At 43.6% G+C, this 10,641-nt stretch overlaps 1 long non-coding RNA gene across 1 annotated transcript; it reads left to right on the top strand.

Moving 5' to 3' along the window:
- The first annotated feature begins 7,145 nt into the window (after positions 1-7,145).
- On the top strand, positions 7,146-8,034 carry LOC119913348. The gene is made up of 2 exons (XR_005446438.1): positions 7,146-7,575; positions 7,908-8,034. It is a non-coding gene; the product is annotated as an uncharacterized LOC119913348 (long non-coding RNA).
- Positions 8,035-10,641: the final 2,607 nt, after the last annotated feature.

The following is a 10,641-nucleotide window of genomic DNA, read 5'->3' as shown; positions in this document are numbered from 1 at the left end:
GTAATCTGATTACTTTTAGTTATTTTTGGATTACTTCAATACCAAATATGCAAATAAAGACGAGAGTATCAAAGATGCGTTGTCTGCTCAGTGTATTTTTAGAGAAACATACAATTATAAATATATAATTATAAATATTGCATTCTCGCAGGATAAGCGGTTGACGATTGTTGTGTCAATTTATGGTTACTTTGCTTTAGTTGTACTGAGCAATCCAAGCCTAGATTCACCCAGGGCTCTCAGGGCACTCCCAAACTGCAGGGGGCAATCATGCAACAAAAGTTGGTGGAACCAACTTTTGGGGAAGTAGCTTTTGGGACTATATTTGCCTGCGCACCCACAGAGAGAGCATGGCATTGAAATGTTTGTAGAGAGTTCGGTTGGTTCTCTCATTTATTCCTGGAAAAGGACACTATGATTACAGCTCCTGATCACTCAAAGACGCAACTGGTAGGACAATTTATGATTGACTGTGTTTGAATATATTGAGTTTTAAATGTTCAGGTTCTGCTTGGATTGTAATTTCCAATTTAAAATAAGTAATGGGGATTTGTTATGTGAATGTTGAACTTTACAGAAGTAACATGTGCATGAGTTTAATTACGGGATTGGTATTTTCTTGTTAAAATCCTAGGTTAGACTTAAGGATCGTGTTTAGTTTGGTTTGAAGATTCAATAGCATTTATTTATTACTTCTGTGAGAAAGTGGTATTGTGATTTATGTGTGACTGATTCATGACTTATCTGTAACTAATTCATGTTTTGGTTTGTGCATTTGAAAGGTTATCAACCTATACCTACTGCCCCACACTGATCTATCAAGTCACATTCAAGAAACTATACCATATTATTCCATCACTGGTCTATCAAACCATCTCAAAGAAAATAAAGAATCAAGAAGTGAAAAGATTGAGTTGTCCTTTGCGTTCTTCAGAGAGAAAAGCAGTTTTCAAGTTTGGGCTGAGCTGTAATCAATTAAAAACACACAGAACTTGACAGTTGATAACCACGGGTGGCAGTGAGAATAAGGATAAAAGGCCTGAAGTCAAGCTGTCAACGCAAAGGAAGAATTGACTGGAAACTTTTTCACCATGGCAAAGGAAACTCTTGGGAAGACAGTCAAGCAACTGAAACAAGAGCGGACCTTAGCTAAATCTGCTTTCACCAAGCAAGCAAACTACCTGAGCAAAGCTGCAAATGAGATGATTAAAGGTGAACTTCAAGAGGAGTTCAGCAAACTTAGTTCCTTGGCAAGACATGTCAGCGATGCAAATGATGACTACGGAGCTGGTCTACTGACTGAAGTAGGAACTGAGGAGGATGAAGAAGTCAAGCTCAACAAGCACCAGCAGGCTGAACTTGAAAAGACAATGGAAGAGTGTGACATGAGACTGGGGGACATCCGTGAGGCAGTCCAAGCCAACCTCTGGTCAAGATATGGTAAAGAGGAGGTAGACTTTGCAATCCAAGAAGCGGAAAAAGCCTGTGACAGAGCCCAAGCAAGCCCCATCACTGCTATCAATAGAGACGGCTATGAACTGCAGCTGGAGAGAGCGAGGAAGCTAATCCATGATGCAACTGTAAGCCTGAAAGACTGGGAAAAATGGATCCCACATGATCAGACAGCAGACCTGAAAGGCAGATTAAAAGACCTGAGAATATTCGGGAACAACCTTGAGGCCAGAAGAGCAGAATTCCTCACCGCACAAAAAATTGCAGAAGAGAAAAGAAGAGGTCCAGACCAACAGCCTCAACAAACAGCAGTTCCACAACCAGTGGTGAGAATAAAGCCAACCAGCCTACCTAAATTCACTGGGATTAGGAGAAATTTCCATAGATGGAAGAGAGACTGGGAAAGTCTGCAAAAGCAGGGAGAACCGAGTGGATCAGTGGAAGTGAAGAAGTTTCAACTCCTTGACAGTGTGGATGAAAGGATATGTAGAGACCTGGGCTTGTCAACATACAACAGTGCTGAAGACATATTGAGAGTACTTCAAAACAGGTATGGAAACAAGCCAACGATTGCTTTGGAGATAATTGAGGACCTAGAGAGGATCCCTCCTTTAAAGTCACACCAGCCAAGGAAGGTAATTGACCTAATTCAGGCTGTGGAAAAGGCCCTGAATGACCTTACGGAGCTCGAAAGCACGGGAGCCATAAAGAATCCCCTTGTGATCAGATCCATAGAGAGCAAGCTCCCAGATAATATAAAGAGGGACTGGCTGGCGTTCATGGTCAATCCAAGAAATGGAGTCACACCTGACAAACACTTCGACATCCTTCTAACATTCTTAAAGACACAAGAGGACATTCTAGAGAAACTAGACCAATTGGGTATAAGTGAAAGACCTGAAAAGAGAGCTACGTACCTGGAGAAGAGGTATGCCTCCACAAAGTCTATGAGAAAAGGAGGATGTGTTGTCTGTGGAGAGGAGAAGCATCGTGAGAAAATCTTCTTTTGTAAGCAGTTTAAAGAACTGGAACCTGGTGAGAAGCTGAAAGCTATCGAAAGGCTTGGAGCATGCAGAAGATGTCTGAGATGTCATAAAGAGGATGATGAATGTACGGACATTTACCTATGCAGGAACAGAGACTGCAGAAGAGGGAGCTCTTCAGATCACCATTTCTTTCTTTGTCTGAAAGGAGGATTCAAGAGGAAAGAATCTGTGAAAGTGGGGAGACCCAGCACCAGAAGGCAAACATTCACAGAGGAACAAGAGATATTGATGTCTGAGCTTACCCCGGACATGGCGGAAAAAGTCAGGAGAGCCTTCACCAATATGGCTGCAAAATCACACTGCACAGGGAGAAGTCTTCCTGGAGTGATGGACTCAAGCACATGTGAGTTACCAGTAATTCTTATGCTTCTTGAAGTAACCACCAACGCAGGACAGAAAATTGGAACTCTCATTGACTTGCATCAGATACCAATTACATCACTCATATAGCTGCCAAGAGATTGAAACTTCAAAGTGAAAAGATCACGCTTGTCGTCCATGGAGTTGGAGGTATGGCCATGAAAGTAAGAACCAAAAGATATTTACTTAAGGTAAGAGTCAAGACACCTAGAGACACGGAAAGAGCTCATGAGCTGATCTGTTATGGGTTGGATGAAATTGCCAAAGTTCACAGAGTGATCAAAGCACAGCAACTCAAGAAGTTCTTCCCCGAAACCAACCTGGAAGATCTTCACAGACCAGAAAATGTTGAACTTCTCATAAGCCACCGTGAAGGAAGACTTGCTCCACAGAGAATAAAGGTGGTAGGAGATCTTGTCCTGTGGGAAAGCCCTTTAGGAAAGACTGTTGGCGGAGCACATCCAGATCTCTGTGAAGTATTGGGTATGGCCCTACACAATTCTGAAACTCACTTTGCACGATCAATGAGAATCACAGCAGTGAAGTATCAAGAAATTGCTGAGATGCAAGAATCTAGAGCTGAAACCAAAACCACTGTTATTGGGAGGGAGTTCTTGGATTGGTGGAAGTGGGACCGCATTGGTGCAGCCTGCGAACCCATGTGAAGGATGCCGGTGTGGTAACTGTCAGCCAGGAGGCAAAGACATGACTCTGAGTGAAGAGAGAGAGCTTGAGGTGATCAGGCGAGGCCTCAGCTATGTGAAGTCAGATGCGCATAGTCAGGAGCCTCACTGGGACACAAAATACCCCTGGATTGAAAATCCAAGTTCCCTGCCCAACAACAGAAGCGCAGTGGAAGCCACGTTTCTGAGGACGGAAAAACAGCTCAAGAAAGAACCAGAGTGGCGTACAGCATACACAACTCAAGTCCATGAGATGGTGGAAAGGAGAGCAGCAAAGAAACTCAGTAGAGAGACCATTGCTGACTGGAAAGGACCAGTATGGTACGTCAGTCACTTGGTGGCACCAAACCCACACTCTGTAACGACACCTGTCCGACTGGTATGGAACAGCAGCCAGAAGTTTAGAGGGATCAGCATGAATGACCTTCTCCTGAAAGGGCCTGATGTACTTAATCCCATTCGAGCAGTGCTACTAAGGTTCAGGAAAGGAGTCCATGCTGCCCTCGGCGACATCAAAAAGATGTACAATTCTGTGTGGCTTGAAGATCTGGAGATGCACCTCCATAGATTTCTCTGGAGAAACAGTGGAGATGAAGAAATTGAGGAATATGGTATCACCAGGGTCAACATTGGCGATCGACCAGCAGGGTGCATCGCACAACTGGCCATGAGAGAGACAGCAAGGCTGCCCATGTTCACTCATCTGGAGGAGGAACGGAGAGTCCTTGAGGAGGATTCCTATGTAAATGACATTCTGACATCACATAATGACCTGGGAAAGCTAGACAGAACCACCAAAAAAGTCGAAGAAATACTGAAGGCAGGTGGATTCTTCCTTAAGCCGTGGTTCCGATCAGGTCAAAGTGGGAGGCAGACGTCTACATCAGAACGTCCAGCATCGTCAGATGAAGTCTTCATTCTCCCCAACCAAATGAGAGAAGGAGACAACAAAGCCCTTGGAGTTGGTTACCTGGTCGAACCAGACAAATTGTACCTCATGACATTGATAAACTTCTCAAAGAGAAAAAAGAAGATGAGGATGAGCCAAAATCTCGTCGAAGAAGAGGTGAGAGGAAAAACTCCAAACCCATTGACTAGAAACAACTGCTTAGCCAAGTAGCTAGTTTGTATGACCCAATAGGTCTTGCAACACCTGCCAAACAGAAAGGAGCCATTCTGGTCAGAAAAGCATTTCAAGAAGCTGGAGGCAAAACTCTAACACGAGACACATGGGACGCACCTCTGTCTGAAAGACTTAGAGAAGAAGCCATCCACCTGTTTGAGGAATACACACGCCTCAACCAAATTACCTTCCATAGAAGTCTCACACCAGTCAGAAGGATTGGAGAACCCTGGGGAATAACATTCTCAGATGGTAGCGACCAGAGCTATGGAGCTGTTGCATACTTCAGGTGGGAGACCGAGCAAGGCATCCTGGTCCGGCTTGTTGAGTCCAAAGCCAAGCTCACACCGCTTGACCAAAAGGGAGAAGCAGTGAAGGCTGAGGTCTGTGGTGCTGTGTTTGCTGCGAGACTCAGAAAATACATTGAAAGGCACAGTCGGATACAAGTTGAACGTTGGTTCCATCTGCTGGACAGTCAAACTGTGCTAGGTGCAATCCAAAGGGACAGTTACGGGTACCAGACCTTTTTTGCAAACAGAGTGGGAGAGATCCAGAAGTCCACATCAGTTGAAGACTGGAGATGGATTCCAGGTGAGCAAAACGTTGCTGACCTCACAACAAGAGGAGCAACCCCAGAAGACCTGAAAGAGGACTCTGTGTGGCAAAATGGCCCAGAGTTTTTGAAACGACCTGTTGGGGAGTGGCCGACAAAGTCAGCCAGAGATGTTGCTGCAGAAGCTAAAGAAGGTATAAACAAGCTCCAAAGGAAATGTTTTACAGCAGCACTGACCCGAGCACAGAGGGAAAAAAAACAACATGCTCTACCTACCACTACAATGCCAAGGTTCCCAATCTCTAATGAAAAGAAGGACGATCTGCAAAGCATCCCTAGTGGGAAAGGAGGGGACCAAATCCAAGTCAGGAGACCACCTTCTGGTTCTTCAGTGAGGAAAATCCTGGACAGAAGTAGGTTCAGTAGTTTAACCAAGCTGATAAGAATCATTGGCTGGGTGTGGAGAGCTGCCACAAGATGGAAGGAAATGCTGGTCAAGACCTCAACTACAAGCAAACCAAAGAGGAAGGAAATTCCTTCAGCTCTTGAGATTAAGTCCAGAGTCAAGGGAACTACACTCACTATCATCGAATGTGAGGATGCGCTCAGGGATCTCTTCCTTGCGGCTCAAATGGAGGTAGCCTTACCTGACACCACACTCAGCAGGCTTGCTGTGGTCAGGGAGGAAAGCACTGGACTTTTGCTCTGTGGAGGAAGATTCCAAATCTTTAATGAAGAAAAAACTGCAGTACCAGTCCTGCCTTGTACATCATGGGTATCCACTCTTCTAGCTCAAGAAGCCCATAAGGCAAATCATGAAGAAATTGCAGGCACACTCCTCCGGATGAGAAGGAAAGCATGGGTAGTAAGAGGCCGGAAACTAGTCCAGAAGATTGTTGATAACTGTGTGACATGCAGGAGACTTAAGGCCCGAAGATGCCAACAGATCATGAGTGACCTTCCATCGGAGCGAATAACTCCAGCCAATCCATTTGAGTACACGACAGTGGACCTATTTGGACCTTATGAAGTGAAGGATGAGGTGAGAAAGAAAGTGAGACTCAAAGTGTGGGGAATCGTCTTCTGTTGTATGGCGTCCAGAGCCATGCATACAGACCTTGTCAGTGACCAGTCAGCTGAAGGCTTTCTTCTAGCCTACCAAAGATTTACGGCACTGAGAGGACATCCGAGGAAATTGTGGTCGGATCCTGGGAAGAACTTCGTCGGAGCCAGACCTGCCCTCAAAGAGCTCTACATGTTTCTGGACCGACTGGAGAAATCAAAGCTTGAAGATGAAGTCTCCAAGCATGGCACAGAATGGAGCTGGAAGATCCATCCAGCAGACTCACCTCACAGAAACGGAGCTGTTGAGGCTGCTGTCCGGATGATAAAGCGAGCTTTGCACAATCTGGGGGGTGATGGAGTCTTCACATGGGGTGAGTTTCAAACTTTCCTTTATATGGCTTCCAACCTTGCAAATGAACGACCTATTGATGCCAGGACTCAGAGCCGGGAGGACTGTGTGGAATACATCAGCCCAAATTCGCTTCTGCTCGGAAGAACTGGACACAGGGGAGATCCAGAGACCTTTGATTTTAAAGGCTATCCTTACAGAAGATTGAGAATCATCCAAACAGAAGTTGACCGATTCTGGAGGAAATGGAGTCAGTTAGCCGGACCAAATCTGTTTGTCCGGACCAAGTGGCACACCGTTCACAGGAATGTGGCAGTTGGAGATGTCGTCTGGTTGGCTGACCAGAATGCCTTGAGAGGTCAGTTCAGGCTTGCCAGGGTCATTGACGTCAACACTGACAGGAAGGGAATTGTGAGGGATGTATATCTCCGATCCTTCCCCAGCTACCCAGTCGCAACTGTGAAACCGACTAAAAAGATGAAAAAACACTCAACCAAGATACCTGCAACAGTTCTTCACAGGGATGTCAGACGGATAGTTGTCCTACTTCCAGTTGAAGAGCAGCAGTAGCAACAGGACCAAAAATGGAGTAACTAAATCCGACACGTCACAGTTCTGGTGTGACCTCCTTGGGTTGAAGAACCAGGAGGTCAAGTGGGAGGTGTTGTGTCAATTTATGGTTACTTTGCTTTAGTTGTACTGAGCAATCCAAGCCTAGATTCACCCAGGGCTCTCAGGGCACTCCCAAACTGCAGGGGGCAATCATGCAACAAAAGTTGGTGGAACCAACTTTTGGGGAAGTAGCTTTTGGGACTATATTTGCCTGCGCACCCACAGAGAGAGCATGGCATTGAAATGTTTGTAGAGAGTTCGGTTGGTTCTCTCATTTATTCCTGGAAAAGGACACTATGATTACAGCTCCTGATCACTCAAAGACGCAACTGGTAGGACAATTTATGATTGACTGTGTTTGAATATATTGAGTTTTAAATGTTCAGGTTCTGCTTGGATTGTAATTTGCAATTTAAAATAAGTAATGGGGATTTGTTATGTGAATGTTGAACTTTACAGAAGTAACATGTGCATGAGTTTAATTACGGGATTGGTATTTTCTTGTTAAAATCCTAGGTTAGACTTAAGGATCGTGTTTAGTTTGGTTTGAAGATTCAATAGCATTTATTTATTACTTCTGTGAGAAAGTGGTATTGTGATTTATGTGTGACTGATTCATGACTTATCTGTAACTAATTCATGTTTTGGTTTGTGCATTTGAAAGGTTATCAACCTATACCTACTGCCCCACACTGATCTATCAAGTCACATTCAAGAAACTATACCATATTATTCCATCACTGGTCTATCAAACCATCTCAAAGAAAATAAAGAATCAAGAAGTGAAAAGATTGAGTTGTCCTTTGCGTTCTTCAGAGAGAAAAGCAGTTTTCAAGTTTGGGCTGAGCTGTAATCAATTAAAACCACACAGAACTTGACAACGATGGATGGATGGATGGATTGCACCAAAATCACTGTTTAAATGTTTTATATTATAGCCTAAGCCTTGCACTCGGCCAGGATCTGACCCATCTGTTCTTGAAGACATTTTAGAGTGTGTCATTTCCTGGACAATGATTTTAAAATGTTGATAAATCATCCTGCACTCGTGGGCCTTAATTTAGCGTCCAATGAAAAGCTTTCTTAATTTTTATAATGCTGCTGAAAAAAAGGTGTTTCTGGGACTGGGCCCCACTGATTACTGAACAAAAGCACAACATTATTCACTGATTTTGCTGAAACTTAATCATATTTGATGGAGAAAATATTTTCAGGTTTTCTCTCTGGTGTCCCCAGCTGCTCTTCCTCAACTCTGTGATTTACGAGTTCCCTGATGGACACATAGCTTTACTTGTTGCCGTAGTAAGTCAGCTAACTGTGGCTAACTAGTGGCCATTATCTAATTAGCTCAGTTAGCTTGTAAGCCTTATTTCTAAAGTGAAAACCATTCAACGTTTATTAATTTACATTTTTAGCTGATGCTTTTATCCAAAGCGACTTACAATTGCTATTTGTCAGAAGTCGCACACCTCTCAGCAACTAGGGGTTAAGTGTCTTGCTCAGGGACACATTGGTGGATGGGTCACAGTGGGGAGTTGAACCTGGGTTTACCACACCAAAGACATGCACCATCAACATCCCATAACAACATGTAACACAAAACCTAAATACTTACATGATATTTAATTTTCAATTAAGTACCCATTTAGTGTGTTAATAGTTGTAGTATCTGGGGATTGGGGCCGACCATAAATTTGGTTTTCTTAGTATTTAGCACTAACTTCAGGCCATGTAGTGAAACTTGAAGGTGTTGAAAAGCTAACTGAAGGTCATTTATGGCTTGGTTCAGTGAAGGGGCAACTGAATATATCACTGTTTCATCCGCATAAAGGTGCAGTTCCTTTCCAATAGTATTTATAGATATAGAAAATAAAAAAGGGGCTAAAATTGAACCTTGAGGAACACCCTTGGAAATCTCTGAAAAGTCTGATTTAAGACCATCTATAGAAACACATTGCGTTCGCTCTGTAAGATAGTTAAAACAATTTATTGCTGTGTTTCCTATTCCAATATTAATTAATCTTTTTAGCAGTAGCTCATGATCAACAGAGTCAAAAGCTTTGGACAGATCAACAAATAAGGCAGTGCAGTGTTGCTTTTTATCCAAGGCATTTATAATGTCAAGTTGCTGTAACAGTTCTGTGTCCAGCTAAAACCTCACTGTACATCAGTTGGAATGCTGTGCTCTGCCAAGTATTCTTTTAATTGAAGTCTACTTGAGCTTCCAAAATTTTTGCAAGAATAGAGAGTTTGGAGATTGGCCTATAATTGTGAAGATCAGAAGGGTCTCCGCCCTTTAGCAAGGGAAGCACATAGGCTGCTTTCCATAATTTGGGGATTGAATTTGTCTGCAGACTACAATTAAAAATGTATGCTATGCTTAGCTATAATTTCAGCTGCAACCTTTAGAAAGGAAGAAAGGTTCTAGGTTGTCTGGTCCTGATGATGTTTTCAGGTCAATAGCTTTAAGAGCAGTACAGATATCCTCTTTAAAAATGGGTCTAACAACAAAAGTTTCCGGTGGTGTTTCAGTGCTGGAGTCAGAGCAATAAGAACTTGATTTGGTCTCATTGAAAATACAGCCAGCTGATACAAAGTGTTAAAATGTAAACATATCCTTGGTTAGATTTTGCAGAAGCCAGGAACATAAAAAAAACACTCAGAGTAACTCAGCTCAAGCACACAAACAAAGAACCAGGCATTAGCTGCTGTAAGCGATGCTAGAGAATATTTAAGTAAGTCAGTTCGTCACGAACAAGGGAGAAATAACTGCCACATTGTTTCAGAATTAAATCTACAATCACGTTTGGCAATAGCGCAGCCGCCACCACTCACCTACTGTAACATTAAACATACTGCTGTGACCCGGGAGGAAACTGGGGGAGGGCAAAGAAAAACGCCAGTCTCCAAAGACAATTGGGTAGGTTGGTATAGTCATGAATGTTGTCTGGCTTATCTGGACTAAGAGGAGAAGTGATGAGTGAGGAAGTGCAGTGAGGAATGCACAGACCTGTATATTGGGGAGACTAAACAACCACTACACAAACGCATGGCTCAACACAGAAGGGCCAACTCCTCAGGTCAAGACTCTGCTGTCTACTTACATCTGAAGGACAGAGGACACTCGTTTGAGGACCACCAGGTGCACATTTTAGACAGAGAAGATGGATGGTTTGAAAGAGGTGTCAAGGAAGCATCTACACCAGGGTTGAGAAGCCGTCATTGAACAGGGGAGGGGGTCTACGCCACCACTTATCCCCCACTTACAATGCTGTCCTTTCATCACTTCCCAGGAAACTCAACAAACGTAACCTATTGGCCTCAGGTCAAGATACCAACGATGGTCGTTCAGTCTTGGCCACAGGTAGTCCTAACGACTGTAACGACTGTCGTCACAG

Source organism: Micropterus salmoides, unplaced genomic scaffold, assembly GCF_014851395.1.
Source record: "Micropterus salmoides isolate LMB-PRFRI ecotype aquatic unplaced genomic scaffold, ASM1485139v1 Ms_hic_scaffold_2, whole genome shotgun sequence".
Taxonomy (NCBI): domain Eukaryota; kingdom Metazoa; phylum Chordata; class Actinopteri; order Centrarchiformes; family Centrarchidae; genus Micropterus; species Micropterus salmoides.
Note: the sequence above shows the minus strand (reverse complement) of the source record. Positions and strands in the feature narration are given on the sequence as shown.